Raw genomic sequence first — 15,231 nt, forward strand, 5'->3', positions numbered from 1 at the left:
GTGATAGGAACAATTGGTATGGTCTTTGAATCATGTTAATCCCATGATGGCCCACTATAATTATTGAAACGCATGGTAACATGCAATGGAAGACTTGGTGGTTTACAGTCTGGCTCATAAATAATATCAACAACCTCACCAAGGGCTCCATTCACCAATCCTATATCTATCCATATATTTGTTGTAAGCATGATGTGTTGCCCCTTACAAAGGAGCACATGTTTTTCAAGTCGTTCTTCATCCACAAGATTATTGTTACTGCTTAGACAATACACTGTTGTACTCAATGCAACTGGAGAATTCAATGATTTCAACATCTTCTTATTATGTAGTTTTATGGCCTGATTAGTTGCAAATAAGTGTGTAGCACCATTGAATGTTGTATTTTCAGATGTTGTTAGGCGTATGTCTGTACGTGTCATTAATAGCTTTCAATCATCCTCTATTGGATTTGCATCTCGAATATTATGTAACATTTGATGAAATCGTTCTTGGATGTTGTCGTCTCCTGCTTGTTGGAAAATTGTGTGCAAAGTGATAACTATTGTGAATTGATCCCACAATAACTTAGCAGTAGAATGTGATGTATAGATAGGTTTGTCCATTACAGGTGGTAATTGGCCTAAGTCACCAAATAGTATCATTAAAACACCACCAAAATATTCATGTTGTCGATGGGGGAAGGCTTCGCGTAGTTTGCTATCAACTTTGAGAAGCAACTTTGGTCCTATGAAGCTCATCTCATCTATAAGGATATATTTAATATATTTCATTTATTCCTGGAATGTGGTTAATGCTTGGTTTTGTAATGGTTGCATCTCTTTAATAGGTATTTTTAGCCTTGCATGTATTGTTGAAGCATGTATATTAAATGTAGCCACTCCTGTTGGTGCTAGTGCGAGTAATTTGCTCTTACTTTGTGATGTAGAGCTGGTCAAAACCTCTATTATACATGAAATTACATATGATTTTCCTGTACCCGCAGTGCCCTATACGATCATGTGCCATTGTTTATTAGATTGACATTTTTTATGCTCAATAATTTAGAGTGCTAGTCTCTATTCTGGTGATAATATTGACATATCATGCCTAGTTATTGCTAGTGTAGGTTCACTACACTCATTCATTTTTTTAACATGTATGAAATGTGTAGCAATTTCATGTAAATCTTGTGCGACTATATTATGGTCCCATTAATAGTTTCTATCAAATTCACATCTTCCAAGCATATCAAGGTCATTTAGTGATACAATACTTGTTGGGCCCATTTGAGAGAAAGCTTTCTATTCATTTATGTCCATTATTTCATCTGCATTACTATCTACTGTCTATTGTAGACAATACACTGTTGTACTCAATGCAACTGGAGAATTCAATGATTTCAACATCTTCTTATTATGTAGTTGTATGGCCTCATTAGTTGCAAATAAGTGTGTAGCACCATTGAATGTTGTATTTTCAGATGTTGTTAGGCGTATGTTTGTACGTGTCATTAATAGCTTTCAATCATCCTCTATTGGATTTGCATCTCGAATATTATGTAACATTTGATGAAATCATTCTTGGATGTTGTCATCTCCTGCTTGTTGGAAAATTGTGTGCAAAGTGACAACTATTGTGAATTGATCCCACAATAACTTAGCAGTAGAATGTGATGTATAGATAGGTTTGTCCATTACAGGTGGTAATTGGCCTAAGTCACCAAATAGTATCATTAAAACACCACCAAAATATTAATGTTGTCGATGGGGGAAGGCTTCGCGTAGTTTGCTATCAACTTTGAGAAGCAACTTTGGTCCTATGAAGCTCATCTCATCTATAAGGATATATTTAATATATTTCATTTATTCCTGGAATGTGGTTAATGCTTGGTTTTGTAATGGTTGCATCTCTTTAATAGGTATTTTTAGCCTTGCATGTATTGTCAAAGCATGTATATTAAATGTAGCCACTCCTGTTGGTGCTAGTGTGGGTAATTTGCTCTTACTTTGTGATGTAGAGCTGGTCAAAACCTCTATTATACATGAAATTACATATGATTTTCTTGTACCCGCAGTGCCCTATACGATCATGTGCCATTGTTTATTAGATTGACATTTTTTATGCTCAATAATTTAGAGTGCTAGTCTCTATTCTGGTGATAATATTGACATATCATGCCTAGTTATTGCTAGTGTAGGTTCACTACACCCATTCATTTTTTTAACATGTATGAAATGTGTAGCAATTTCATGTAAATCTTGTGCGACTATATTATGGTCCCATTAATAGTTTCTATCAAATTCACATCTTCCAAGCATATCATGGTCATTTAGTGATACAATACTTGTTGGGCCCATTTGAGAGAAAGCTTTCTATTCATTTATGTCCATTATTCCATCTGCATTACTATCTACTGTCTATTGCTGTGTAATATCATCTTCTTCTTTTGTACTACTTTCTCCTTCAATGATGTGATTGATGTGTCATACATTATATCCCCTCAGTGTATAACTGTATCCATTTTGTGATTATTACGTCTCTCGTGAGGCCCATATCTCTTTCTATATTACAAAACTTCTTGTATAATAATAGTTTGCTCCAACAAAATGTTTCAAAGTGTTCTGAAGTACATTATGGGGTTGTGTAAAACCTTGGGTATACATTAACAATTGCCTCTATTGTTCTTTTTTTCCACTTGCATCCCTTGCGATTTGCAGCATACAAATATGTCCTTGTAGATTCAAGTAGCGTTATATTTTCTAACTCCGACGGACGATCCATATAAGAATGTATGTAGCTAGGTTGTATACTACTACTTTCTAATGTTTTAGTGATATGATGCAACACTTTTCGTCCAACATTCACAAAGATGAAAGGCCTATGAGAAACAATGAGGGGAAGTTTTTGCAATATGTAACATGTTTCTTGTGCACCTATATCTCTCTCGACAATAACCTTTGACAAAAAAATTTGATATGCCATGAGGGCCACATCATCTGGCTTTGTGTCAGAGATATTCCTTTAAGAACTTCAGAACATGTCTCTAATCGTCTCTTTGCTTTTGTTGCATACTTGGCAATGTATTTGAGCACAAGTGCATGAGAAACACCAGGTTGGCAATCAATATTCGCCCTCCAAATTGAAAGCATCTCTAGGTTGTGAATATTTAGTTGATCATCATTTCTTGCAGATTTGTATCGAGCCTTTCTAGTACCATCACAAGATAATGTAGAAATTTTTTGTTCTTCCCATGGAGCTTTATAACAACATATCATCTTATTAGCCTTTTTGCACAGACACATCTGTTCACTACATTTTGTATGTCTTTGGACTCAATTGACCAACTCTTCATAATTATGGGCGAGGTTTGTAATAAAAATATCATGTGTGTCTAGCAAGTAGGGGTCATCCAATGGTGATTGATACACGGTATTACCTCTATAAGATGCATCTTGAGGATTCCTTGCACTGACATATTTATCAAAATATTGCCTTGCATGCTCGACTGTTGTATCATTGTTCCAATCGATTTTGTCCATGTTTGGTGCATTTTGGAGCCAAATAATCCATGTACATGTCCAGTTCCCTGATGTTGTCATTCAATTCTATATCACCAATCTGTTGCGCCAAGGAGCCTCTCAATTACTTCTTCACGAAATATTGTGAACTATTGGTGAAGATATAATGATGTCGTATGAGGATTATTAACCACATTTTCCAAACGATGTTTATTTGTTTGTAATTCAATTGGAATACCATCAATAAATAATCTTTGTAGATTTGGCCATTTCATATCTGTAGCACTCAATTTGAAGAAGAGGGTAGGCATTCTGAGTTGGTTGATCATATCTGCCAATTCAGTGCGGCATTTATTCTAGTATGGCCTCGTGCCTCACATCATGGAGCCAAAGTGCATGAGTTCTTTAGCGAGTTGTGTGTCTAGAAGCTAAGTTAAGTGCATGCAAAGATTTTCAATTGTTGTTGGTATGTTCTCGTCAACATTTTTTTTTAACAAATATTGTTGCAATTCTATGACTACAATGGCGCATCATCATATTACAAACAATATAATGAAACCTAGGATGTCTCCCAAATCTTTGATCATAGTATTTGATTAAGTGGAGGACATACTCATGTATATGTACCTCTCGCATCCCTGCTTGCATTGGTAGTGCAACTCCATTCGGAAATAGAGCCAAAAATGCTATGTCAAACAATCCTTCTGTAGTATACTCATTTACAGGGGATGGATCTATTGGAGGCCAATCCAAAATATCATATGTGAAATCATCGATGTCTAATACTCGTTTCATGATGTCCAATTCACGTTGTCTCCTTGGAAGCTTAGGCACCATTGAAGAAGTTTGTGTAGGAGTTGTATCATCACTATCTTCATCACCTTGAATTTAGGAAGCAACCACAGATGTGTCTTCCTCAGCATTAATAATGTGTAACATACTTGAAATATTGGTTGTTGCCTCAGGAAGTTGGGCCATGTTCTCCATGCTGAAAACAACATCATGGTAATACAGATCATTCTCAATTGTATATTGTAACACAACTCTAGCATGGCTTCTTTTCACATAAAAATCATAAGAGCTTTCTTCTATGCTTGAACTCTCTATACGATTAATATGTCCAGATCTTTGATTTGTCATGGTAACACATTTGTAATAATTTTTATATCTTGTGGAAAACCTATTGTATGTCTGCTATATTTGTATTGTCCTCCAAATGCATGAGATACTTGTAACACTGGATCCAACCCAGCAATAAGCATTTCTTCTACGCATGATAATCTTTTGAGTATGCTTGGTTGTTCTCTAGGATCCATATTATTGAATGCTAAAAACCTATGTATACCCTTTTCATTAATACATCTTTTACAAATTATAGTACAACTTGTTTGATGGAGGTGCATGCTTGGGTAACGTTCACTACATATAGTACATGTTTTCTCATGAGGAAGTGCATCCAATCACTACTGAAAATTCTTCATTGTTGTCATAAATTTTCTATCAGTCTTTAATGTTCTACATGATTCCAAATGGTCATCACTTTCTTGCTTCTCATATTGGGATCCATGTTTCTCTTGATATCATGTACGTCTTGTTTCCTTTACTCTCTCTCTCTCTCTATGATGTATGTAAGAATCATGGTTGGATTCACAATGCCGTGATTGTTGAGGATCATGGATTTCAACACGTGTACCTTTTGCTAGTTTCTCATGTATCTGGTTTTGCTCTGCTCTTTTTTGCTTTCTACGAGCTACTATTGCGTCTTGAGCTTTTTGTGCAGCAATTTCTTGAGAAGTTGGCTCTTTATGCTGATTTGAAACATTTGTGTCTTTCATCTATCAATACATCAGACAAACATTTGTCAGTGTACTATTCCAAACAAGAAGGAGCTTCTTTTCACATTAATGGAATGGTGTTTTAAGTCTTATATATCATCAACATGCGTATGAATAATTGTTAGAACTATGTTCTAAATTAGCTTAGGAATTAACATTCACTCATTTCAATTAGAGACAAAACAGACAATTTACTACATTATCAACACCACCCACATAAACTAAAAGAAAAATTGCGTACAAGAACTTGTCAAAATCTCATTTAACATCTAAAGAGGCAATAACCCGAATACATGTAGCTGGAAAGTAAATAGAGTCTTGGAAATTGAAAGGATAGTCACAAAAACTCCATGACTACAACAATCAAGATTTCAACTTTGAATTGAAACGTTTAGTATGTTTAAATAGGACCACAAGACATTTTTAGATTATTTTTGAGATAGGTGGAATTTTTTGAGGGTCCATGAATTGTATAGTAAATAATGTGTGCATAGTAAAGTAACACACTGTTTGACACTTGAAAACATTTTACTCATGCTAAAAAATTCATTCATATTATTTCATCACATTACATTGTCCATTGTGGACATCTATTTGGATCTCTAGTTCATTAACACACCAAAAGTTTGTACAGTTGTCTATGTACTGTAAGAAGTATACAATGTAGTGATGCATAAGTGTACATTGATGCCCACTATTGTACTGAATTTTCAACTTTACACATGTCCTTAATCTACTCAAGCAAAATTGTACACAAAATTCAAGCTAACGGTTGTCTATGTACTATAAGAAGTATACAATGTAGTGATGCATAAGTGTACATTGATGCCCACTATTGTGCTTACTTTTCAACATTACACATGTCCTTAATCAGCTCAAGAAAAACTGTACCTTCTCAACTAAAATCTATGTGTGATATCTTGGTAATAGTTGCCTTGACACATTCTTCATCATTATATATTTCACTATTGCATGTTAATGTAAATATGTATTGCTTGTGTTCTAGATCTCTAATCACCTGCTCAGATGGCCTTTCAACATCACCATCAAATTGCAAGTTATACAATGCTTGAGCGGGCATCCCTATGAAGTCTAATGCAACTTCATCAAATGCAATAGCCCAAATTGTTCCTGTGTGGTCCTACAATTTTATTTGTATAATATATCGACAATTGTATTCAATAACTATTGAGTCACATTTAGAGCAGAACAGGCTTTCATCATCACCTTTCTCTAACATTTTCTTGCATTGCTTCCCATTTATTGTATTTGTACAAGCTGGATAGCAGAATTTTTCATGTTTAAAGTATACCATTGTTGCTTTCATAACACTGTCAAAGTCATGGGATGGGTGGGAGGCTCATTCTTGTATATCATTGATTGTCATCCTTGTGGTTGGAAACAATATACCCAATGGTTATCTTGCTATATCCTGTACATTGCCACTATTTTTTGTATACTAGTCCTTCAATTGGTTGGTTTCCTCTATATTGGCATCTATCATCAAATTTGTTGTATTTGATGTACTTATTACCTTTCCATGGAATTCAGAGACATGCTCACCCTTGATAGAAAGTACAATTGTTTCTTGAAGATAATACTTTTGTTGGAGATCTGCCCCTTCACGCTCTGTAGGCGCCCTCCAAAGAGTGACATCAATAGTATTGCAAGATGCATCCACCAACTTGATATTACGCCTCGAGACTTCTGTACCATCTTTCCATTTTATTGTTGTTTTTTCTTGTATATAAACAACAATACCAATAATATCAATTTTAGTATTGTTTGGCTTATTTTTTACTTCATCAATTGGAGTGAAACTAAATCGATGCTTAGGGATATGGGGGTCATCCTCACATAATATGACTCTAGAATCCTCAGTTGGGGTTATTTCCAAACCACTATTAAGTTTATTGTAAAATTTATTGGCACTTTTTACCACTCCATGAGATATGTTATAAACAACCCAACTTGTACATTCTTATAATGCATATCTGCAATGTCATTAAAGCAAGTAATACGTGTTTCCATCCCTTCAACATCTATTACATCAAAGCTAAATACTTTTCCACTCCCACTATGCTTTTGAAAATGGTGCATCTCTTTTTTTGATGTAACACGTGCTTTTATATTCCATCTTGGTTGATATGGGTTCAAGTTTTTAACCTGCATGAATGTGGTGGTTGGTGTTTTTGCTTGGTCATTTTTTTGTAGACCAAACATGATTTTCTTGTGTGGTGTAGTTTCCATCTTACTGCTTCTTCCAACCTCTTCTTTGAAAGATTCACGCTTGTCTACAACTGATGATTTTAAATCTATACATTCTTGACATAAAGATTTTAGATTTCCAAGTATTAGGTGCTCTGTATGAATGATATCTAAATCCATTATGATAATCCACATACACATTTATAGGTTAAGTACTTTTTAGCAAGAAAATTTGCCACACAAGCACAAAGTATGAAGTTTATTTAAATATGATTTTAGAGACGGTCACTAACCTTTCTTTACTTGTTTTAGAGCAGTTATATTATGTTAAGCGTACAATTGTCCCTATCTTGATATTGTGGTTTGTGATATAATGGTTATACTACATTCGTAGTGTTACCATATGCTTATGAACACCATTAGATAGCTCCAACTTATATCGTTGATTTTGGTTTGTCCTACCACCAAAGCTTTATATGGAGAATACTTGTACTTGAGGAGCTAAGCATGCATTGCCCTCATAAAGGAGTTTTACCGCATGCACGGTTAATGGTTCCATGAGGATATGTTTGTATATATCTCTGAAAAATATGTGAAATCTATTATTACTTGCTAAGGAATACAAAATAGAGCCTAACCTTTCCGAAGTTTAAGAAGTAGGTCACAGATCATAGGTCCAATATAGAATTCTTTCAATGTTGGGACTCTGCATAGTAGGTGATACAACATAACTCATCTCTATAATTACTTCAATGAAAACACATATTACTTTAATACAATGTTGTGTTTATGTGTTTATTTTCATAAGCAATTTTGACTATCAAAGCCCCCAATTATGATGAATACTTACTTATGAAGAACATGTACAATGTATGAGAAAAGATTGAATTAAGATATTATTGAGTTGATAGTTTTGTCTCTACAAATGAGACTTAGGGAAAACCATTTTTGGTACTACACCATTGCAGAGTCGACATTTTTTGTCTTTACAAATGAGACTGAGGGAAAACCATCTTAGGTCCTACACCATTACATCTATATTTTTTTACATTGCATGTGGTCGCCAGAGTCATTCTACATAATTGGCAAAAAGAACCTTTAGGTTTTGAGTATTGTCATATCCATAGTGTTTTGCATATCGATATTCTTTAAGTGTACTACAATACTTGTATATGTGTAAATGTGGCCTCTGTTTAACACACACACTTCAACACTATCTTTATATGCAGATTCATCCTGAAATGAACATGATATTGTTCACCCAAGAGGAGTCCTACAAGATGACCTGTTGCCTTCTATCTAGAAGGGTTTTGCCTGTTTATGCTCTTAGAGTTGAGGTGCAAGCAACCAAACCTTTCTAGAATGAAGGGTTTTAGAGTGCAAGTAAATCTAAATGATGTGCAATTACTTCTATATGAAAGATGCAAGTAATCTAATAACATATAAAACAAAGTAAGATGTATGTATGCATATTAAAACTATATGATATTAAATCTAAGCTTCAAAAAGCTATAATGATAGTAAGCAAATGAGTGCACAATCCATCAAAGATTCGATAGCAATTCAATCCAACCTTCCTAATGAGGAATTAGGAGCCTCTTAAATAAAATTCTTGGAATCCATCAATGGGTGAGATCAACTCAGATCAACAGTCAAGATTGAAGCAAAGATTCAATGAAGATGGAAACTTCCTTGTGCAGTTGGAGTTAACTATTTCATATCTAAGTGTGATGAGTAGTTAACTGAACTTGTCATAAGTGTGAGAGCAAGTTAACTAGATTGATTCCAATTTCTAGAGGTAGTTCACTCAGAGTTTCCATTTTAGAACTTGAAGAAAGGATTTTGTAGATAATATTTAATTTAATAAGTGAGACATGATCTCATAAATGCCTTTTTTATTTAATTGAATAATCACATTCAATTAATTAAAGTAAGCATAGTTATTAAATTAAATAAATTTAATCCCTTAGTACATTAGCCTTAGGATGGTAATTTAATTAAATTAAAGTATAAATACTTTAATTTAAATTAAATCTTAATCAGTAGGTTTAATGTGACTAATATGAGTCAATACTTTAGGAATTAAATAAAGAGTCTAATTAATGCAAATTGAGGTTTTCTGTATTTGACAATTAAGTCAATTAGCAACAATCAGAATGAGAATTGCCTAATGAGATAGGTCTTTAGGGTTGATCAAAAATAGACTAGAATTGGTGATCATGGCAATGTGCCAATTTTGGGGTATTACATTTTGCCTCTCTTTGAATGAATGTGCGAGCAACACGTTCGATTCAAAGACAATCAGAAAGTGTGATGCACAAATCAGGAAATAAGATTGGTTTCAAAGTTGATGTCATGGAGACCAGTTGATAAGCTTTTAAGAAGCATCTCTAGAACGGAGCTTAATCCTAAGGAATCCAAGTAGAACACCTAGATACCTAAATTGATAAGCATTTTAAAAGTTTTCTTCAAAATGAAGTTTAACCTTTACGGATCCAGATAGAACATCTAGATACCCAAGATTGATAGCATTTAAAAGATTATCTCCAGAACAGAGCTTAACCTTTAAGGATCCAGATAGAACATCTAGATACCTAAAATTTATAGCATTTAAAAGATTATCTCCAAAACGGAGCTTTACCTTTAAGGATCCAGATAGAGCATCTAGATACCTGAACTTGGTAGCATTTAAAAGATTATCTCCAGAATGGAGCTTCACCTTTAAGGATCCAGATAGAGCATCTAGATACCTAAAATTGATAGCATTTAAAAGATTATCTCTAGAATGGAGCTTAACCTTTAAGGATCTAGATAGAACATCTAGATACCTAAGAGTTGATAAGCATTTAAAAGACTATCTCCAGAATGGAGCTTAATCTCTAAGGATCCAAATAGAACATCTAGATACCTGAGAGTGATAAAAAAATAGCAAGATCAAATTATGAGTCATAGAATCATCCCGAAAATGAGGCTTGATCCTCAGGAGTTGAGGTTTAGATTAACCCAATACCTATCCATTGAATTCTTTATAAGACATGATAGATGACAAAGATGCCAGAAAAGAGGGGAATAATATGCCCCGAGTGATGAGATGTCCCGAGTGATGAGGACATAAGATGGGAACAAGATACCCTGAGCAATATGTTAGTGTAGTTTTTTTATTTTTCCTATTTTGCTAGGTTTTTCCTACACTTTTAATAATTTCACTTAGGTTAATAAAGCATGTCTTATTAGGTGAATGGTTGTGAGGTGTCACCTTCCTACATGTGAGCATCCATTAGCTATCTTGGGAAGATACTTTTCTATCTTTAGTCCAATAGATGGTTGCTCCTCATTGGTTGGTGTTGCCACCTCCTCCCTCTTCCTAGCCTATATAAGCATGCTACTTGGCTTGTATTTGTATCTCTTATTTTTGCATCCTCTTAATGTTATTTTGCTTCCAGCATTTGCATTACTCTCTTGGAGACTAACTCTATGATGCTATTTTGATTTTGTATCATTTGCATTCATAGTTTAGATATTTACTCTTTGCACTAGTTTTCTGGGTTATTAATCTTTTCAGATTCTAACATGGTATCAGAGCTTTTCTATGTGCAAGAGTAGATTTTAGTTTCCTTATTTGAGAGATTCGAGGGGGGCAAATAAACTTTATTGTAGTTTTTTGAAAAATGAAGTATGCTCTTCTCTTGCATCTTTGGATGATCCTGAGAATCAGAAAAGTTTTGACAAAAACAATTTTTCTCTGGGGTTTCAATCTCAAATCTGACAACCAACTTGCATATTTGGAGTTTTCAATCAGTTTTGCAGGTTCCAGTATGCCATTGATGGACTTGAGAAGCTGATCCAGCATTTGCATGTCATATTTTGGTTGCTGGGGTCATTTTCTGATTTTTGGAGCCATTTTTTACTGTTAAAGGCGTCTGATTTACACTACAGCAACATCGTCTATTCATCAACAAGAAAAACGCTTTCTGGGTTTTGTTTGTAGCCCCGAAAAACCATCTAAGTATCTTTTAGATTTTGCATGTAAGCTGTATATTTTTTAGAATCGAGCATGCAAAGCTACAGCCATACCCCTCTCCGTTGGCAGCTGCAGATTTGAATGCAGTTTTCAAATATCTCGTTCTTGCTCATACAGACTCCGATTTTGATGATTCTTGTTATGAACTTGGCTATTTTTTTGTGCTCTATCCACTAGTGGAGTTATTTTTTGATTTTCATGCATGAATTCTTCAAAAATTGTAGATTCTCAGCCGTGACTGTGCACAGTTCTTGTTTTGAAAACTTCGAAGGATCATAACTTTCTCATACGACCTCGTATCGAGGCGATTCTTTTTTTAAAAGTGCATGATTTTTCGAATAGATCGCAGTGGTGCTATTTGTTTTCTTGATTATTGTGCCCAAGTTTCACTTTTAGCATATGCTCTTCATGAGGGTTTGTAATGCATTGAAATCAAGACCACTAAGTATCTCTTTCTAGTGGTAGTTGTAAATGCACTAAAATAAAGTGCCAAATCATATTTCTTTGGGGGGGGTTCTTTGATTGAGTAAAAAGGGGGGGGGGGGGCATTGTCGTGGTTGGGTTCTCTTCTTTTTAGCATTTCTTTGCATTCCTTCATCATGGATCAAACAAATATGCCCATCCTAACTCCATACAATTACTTTGAGTGGAAATCACGCATGATAATTCACTTAAGGAAAGTTGGATTAAATAGGATAACTATGGGACTTGAAGCTGAACCTGCTAAAGATGAAGATAAGCCTAAGTGGTTTAACAAATGTGATGAGGCATTTGGAACATTATGTTTGTCTGTTTCTCCTGACTTGCTATTTCACATTGAGTCTTTGGATACACCAAATGAAGTATGGACAAAGCTAGAAACATTATTTGGCACACAAGATTCAATGAGGGGTCATATGTTGGAAAATGAATTAATAAGTTTGAGTCCAGGAAATTTCAACACAATCCAAGATTTCTTCACCAAATTGAAATCACTAAGGCTGCAGTTAAAATAATGTGGAATTGAAAAGAAAGATGAACAACTGATTCTTAGTATTCTCTCTAAGCTAAGTTCAGAATATTCTATGTTTGTCTCTACCTTCTATGCTACTAAGGGTGCACTTGGTACTCAATTCACCATGCCATCTTTAGATGATTTTGCTGTCAATCTCACTCGAGAACAGGACAAGCTAATCCAGATGGGCATTCTTAAGTCCTCTAAGTCACATGCCTTGGCTGCCAACCAAGGCACAAAAGAACAACAAGGAAAAAGTAGTAACAACAGTAGTAAGGACAAGAAACAAAAGAATAGTGAGGAGAAGAAGGATCAGATGTCGATTTCTTCAAAAGCAACTATTGATACACCATCTTCCAAGGGCGATAAGCCTAAGAAAGAAAAGGTCAAATGTGCCTATTGTAAAAGACCTGGTCATGATGAACATAAATGTTTGTAGAAACAACTTGATCACTTGACATACATTCTTGAGAAGAATAATATCAGTGTTCCTGAGTCTATCAAACAAAGTTCTAATGAAGGGTCTAACAAGGAAAAAGAAAACAGCAAGGGGAAAGGAAAGGGCAAGGCCCTTTTTGTAGTTGCTTCCTCACCATCCACTTGGGTTCTTGATTCGGGTGCTTCACACCAAATGGCTTCATCTAAGGAAGAACTTGCATCCTTGGAGCCGTGTACTATGCCTTCTATTTTGATGGGTGATAACACTCTTGTTGAGGTGTGTGGGAAAGGGTCTGTTGATGTGGGGGATGGCACATTCCATGATGTTCCTTATGTACCCTCATTATCAACTAATCTCCAATCGGTACACCAGATCACTCACACAGGTTTAGGCAAGCGGGTTGAGTTCACTCCTAGTTCAGTGGAGATATGTGAGTTGCACAATGATTCTACAGTTGCAGTTGGGAGAGCAGATCATCAGTCACGACTCTATATGTTTTCTCACTTTGTTCCTAATCCTCCTTTGACTGTTTCACTCACTCACTTTAATGATGTGAGCAGATTATGGCATGAGCGGTTTGGCCATCTTAACTTCCACTACTTGCATCAGCTTAACCAGCAGAGCATGGTCACAGGGTTGCCTTCTACTTTGACATTGGAGTCCTTTGGAATACATGATAGATCTTCTGATGGGTCAGATTCACTTGAGCAGTCTTCTACCTCCACTTTTGATGCAGAGAGTGATTCAAAGGACTCACCTCCTTCCTCTCCTAGTCATCATTTACAGGTTGATGATTCTCCTCTAGATTCTCCATCTTCTGGTCCACTTTGGGCTAGATAGACCTTGCAATTTGTAGGTGATTGGGTTGGGGATCCATCAGACACCAAGCAGACTCATTCACAATTCAAGGATGCTCTACATATCTTCATTGCTACTGCCTCAAATCCACAATCCTTTCATGAGGCTTCTGGTATTTCTAAGTGGGATATAGCTATGCAGGAAGAGTATAGTTCCTTGATGAGGAACCACACTTGGGATGTTGTCCTTTTTTTTAAGGGAAGAAAACTTGTTCGATGTAAGTGGATTAATCGGACAAAATTTGCAAGCTTTGTTGGAGGTGCGGGATGCTTCATCTTTTGGGGGGGCCTCTTCCTCTCACTTGGAGTCCTAATTTTCTTTGGGGAGTCTCTTTTCTCTCTCTTTTGGGGGAATTTTATGTACATGGGTACCTCATTAGGCTTGACTTGTCGGGACCCATTTCTACATCCACCTAAGCTTCGCTTATGGGGGGTGTTAGTGTAGTTTTTTATTTTTCCTATTTTGCTAAGTTTTTCCTACACTTTTAATAATCTCGCTTAGGTTAATAAAGCATGTCTTATTAGGTGAATGGTTGTGAGGTGTCACCTTCCTACATGTGAGCATCCATTAGCTATCTTGGGAAGATACTTTTCTATCTTTAGTCCAATAGATGGTTGCTCCTCATTGGTTGGTGTTGCCACCTCCTCCCTCTTCCTAGCCTATATAAGCATGCTACTTGGCTTGTATTTGTATCTCTTATTTTTGCATCCTCTTAATGCTATTTAGCTTCCAACATTTGCATTACTCTTTTGGAGACTAACTCTATGATGCTATTTTGATTTTGTATCATTTGCATTCATAGTTTAGATATTTACTCTTTGCACTAATTTTTTGGGTTATTAATCTTTTCAGATTCTAACATGGTATCAGAGCTTTTCTATGTGCAAGAGTAGATTTTAGTTTCCTTATTTGAGAGATTCAGGGGGGCAAATAAAATTTATTGTAATTTTTTGAAAAATGAAGTATGCTCTTCTCTTGCATCTTTGGATGATCCTGAGAATCAGAAAAGTTTTGACAAAAACAGTTTTTCTCTTGGGTTTCAATCTCAAATCTGACAACCAACTTGCATATTTGGAGTTTTCAATCAGTTTTGCAGGTTCCAGCATGCCATTGATGGACTTAAGAAGCTGATCCAACATTTGCATGTCATATTTTGGTTGCTGGGGTCGTTTTCTGATTTTTGGAGCCGTTTTTTACTGTTAAAGGCATCTGATTTACACTACAGCAACATCTTCTATTCATCAACAAGAAAAACGCTTTCTGGGTTTTGTTCGCAGCCCCAAAAAACCATCTGGGTATCTTTTAGATTTTGCATGCAAGCTGTATATTTTTCAGAATCGAGCATGCAAAGCTACAGCCATACCCCTCTCCGTTGG

Source organism: Cupressus sempervirens, chromosome 5, assembly GCF_028749045.1.
Source record: "Cupressus sempervirens isolate cs-2001-9-10 chromosome 5, ASM2874904v1, whole genome shotgun sequence".
In the NCBI taxonomy this organism is placed as follows: domain Eukaryota; kingdom Viridiplantae; phylum Streptophyta; class Pinopsida; order Cupressales; family Cupressaceae; genus Cupressus; species Cupressus sempervirens.